The sequence below is a fragment of the Arachis duranensis genome, chromosome 7 (assembly GCF_000817695.3).
Source record: "Arachis duranensis cultivar V14167 chromosome 7, aradu.V14167.gnm2.J7QH, whole genome shotgun sequence".
Classification (NCBI taxonomy): domain Eukaryota; kingdom Viridiplantae; phylum Streptophyta; class Magnoliopsida; order Fabales; family Fabaceae; genus Arachis; species Arachis duranensis.
In genome coordinates this window covers 75,017,787-75,020,813 of record NC_029778.3, presented here as the reverse complement: position 1 = coordinate 75,020,813, position 3,027 = coordinate 75,017,787, and the positions used below count along the sequence as shown (strand labels likewise).

Here is a 3,027-nt window from a genome sequence, read left to right as displayed (position 1 = left end):
AACTAGCTTAAAATAAAATAAGAAAGGTTACGATTTTTTAAGCTAATATCAATCAATTAAATAAAATGAGATAAAAATAGATATTATTTACACTTTAATTTAAAACATAATATTTTTAACATTTAAATAAATTTTTATAATATTTAAAAATATTTATCTAATTCATATATGGATTTAGTAGATCTGAATGTAAAATTTAAATATTTTTATAAATTGCTACATTTTGTTGTAATTTATATATAAATTTTGAAACTGCTATATCTATATTGATTATTAAAATAAGTATAGGACTAAAATATACCTATTTTAAAAAGGTTACAATTGGATAATTTTGACTACACTTTATCTATTTATATAATTTATCCTAAAAATTACTAGTACTCAATTTTTTTTTCTCTATATTTTGTATCCCAATGAATAAAGAAGAAGTATAAGGAGTAATGAAATATTTGTACAATGTATATAATGGGGTTATAGGGATGTTTGATTCAGTAGGATATCAGATGTTTATTATCCCTGGTATTTGGATGGTTATTCTAGATAATATGAATGTATTGTATTTAAGAAATTAGTAGTATTTTATTCTGGATATTCATTTTTTAACTCATATTAAATAAAATAAATAACTCATTATACATAATGTACAAATACTCCCTTAACTCTCTAGCGAGATTCATGAATAAACGGTAAACATGCACACTTCTTTAGTTGACATTAAAGATAACCAAACATTAAACATGGCCTTAAAGTCACACAGTATAACCCGCAGTAACAAAGCCAAAGAAAGAAAAATCAACCTGATTAACAGATCCTACCGTATATAAATATAGCTAACTGCTTCCAAATAAAGTCACAAAATCTTAGAAGCTTATACAGCACCCAAACTCAGCTACAAATGGCGTCCAAACCTGGCATACTCACTCACTGGCCATGGAAGCCTCTTGGAACTTTTAAGGTTTCATTGTTGTTAGCATTATCGTTCACTATATACTTATATTAATGCAAAAAATGTTATTTAATTAAATGAATATTTTTTGTGCTCCTATCATCCCCCTTAGATATTTTTTTTTTGGTATCATAACTAATAATAAAATGAACACTTAACATTATGATGATTCAGCTGACACTTACGCTTTATATGTGTATGGTCATAACTCATGAATATGTATATGAAGTGGGTAATTTTGGCACCATGGATTGCACACAGCACCTACTCTTTTCTCGTGAAAGATCCAAGGGAGAGGGACCTTCTTTACTTTCTTCTGTTCCCGTTGGTGATGATCAGAATTCTACACCACCAAATTTGGATCACACTTTCTCGCTATCTTACTGCCAAAGGCAAAAACAGAATCGTTGACCGGAGCATTGACTTTGAACAAGTTGATCGAGAAAGCACTTGGTTAGTGCTGCTTCAATTTTTTTTCCAGAATAAAAAAGAATGCAATAATTAATATAAGGTTTAATTACTCTGATAGTCTCTATAGTTTTGCGAAATTTTCAATTAGGTCCCCTATACTTTTTTTTTTCTTTTAATCGAATTCCTACACCAAATTTTTTTTTTCAATTGAGTTTCTATACATTGTTTTCTTTTTATTTGAGTTCCTGTATCAATTTTTTTTAGTTGAGTCTTTATACAATTAAATTAATTACTACTAAGAGGGACCTAATTGAAAAAAAATTTTAATGCAAGACCCCAATTAAAAGGAAAAAAATATAAAAACCTAATTGAAAATTTTGTGAAATTATAAGGATGAACAGAATAATTAAATCTTAATATAATAAGAACGTGATGAGTTGTGGTTGTGATACATTTGCAGGGATGACCTAATCTTGCTAAATGGAATTATGAGTTACATAGTTTACATGGTATCTCCAGAAGCTTCACACTTACCGTTATGGAGAATGGATGGTGCAGTTTTGGTGTTGGTGCTTCATGTGGGAGCAGTAGAGTTTCTTTATTACTGGTTTCACAGAGCACTTCATCACCACTTCCTTTACTCTCGATATCATTCTCACCACCATTCTTCCATTGTTACAGAACCTATTACTGGTAACTTTCATTTCTATTTTCTTCCGCTTTACTGGAAACTTAATTTAAGAGAAGGAATATTAAGATATTATTATTGATGAATTTGTAGCTGTGGTCCATCCTTTTGCGGAAAATATGGCGTATAGTGTACTATTCGCAATTCCTCTATACACAGCAGTTATAACGAGGACATTATCCATAACAACTCTCTTTGGTTATATTACATATATCGACTTCATGAACAATATGGGTCACTGCAATTTTGAGTTCATTCCCAAGTCCTTCTTTTCCATCTTCCCCTTCTTCAAATATCTCATCTATTCACCAACGTAAGTTTCTTTCTTAACGTGAAATTGATATTTGATAGTCGTTAGATGATTTAACTGATTTGACTAAATTTTCATCTTAACGGCTCTCAAATATTAATTTTAATTAAAGTTTATTTTATTTTAAGATTTATTAAAGAAGGAAAAGTAGAAAGTTATGCATAATTTTATTGGTTTTGCTTTTTGTTTTCATAAAATCCTAACTCTAGAAAATGTATATATATTATTTTAGTATGTCTATATTATGGTGATTATAATATTTTAAAAAGGATTGTTAAAAATATTTTTTTATTATTTAACAACGTTTCTTAAAAAATATTACTATAAAAAGCGTGTTACAAAAAAAAGTATGGACGTAGAACTTTTCTAGCAATGTTTTTTTTTTTATATTATATTATTTAACAACGCTTTTTTATATTACATTGCAGGTTCCACTCATTGCATCACACTCAGTTTCGAACAAACTACTCACTGTTCATGCCCATATATGATTACATTTATGGAACCATGGATAAAAGTACGGACACAAGATATGAAATGTCATTATTATTGAAAAAAGAAAAAGAAAGAGTTGATGTGGTACACCTAACACACTTTACAACCCTTAATTCCATATATCATCTGAGGTTGGGATTCTCTTCCTTAGCATCAAGACCCCAATCTTCATCAAAC

General features: G+C 28.7%; 1 pseudogene; it reads left to right on the top strand.

Annotated features, from left to right (window-relative positions):
* The first annotated feature begins 879 nt into the window (after positions 1 to 879).
* LOC107459468 (very-long-chain aldehyde decarbonylase CER1-like) overlaps positions 880 to 3,027 on the top strand; it is a 7,023-nt pseudogene continuing 4,875 nt past the window's right edge.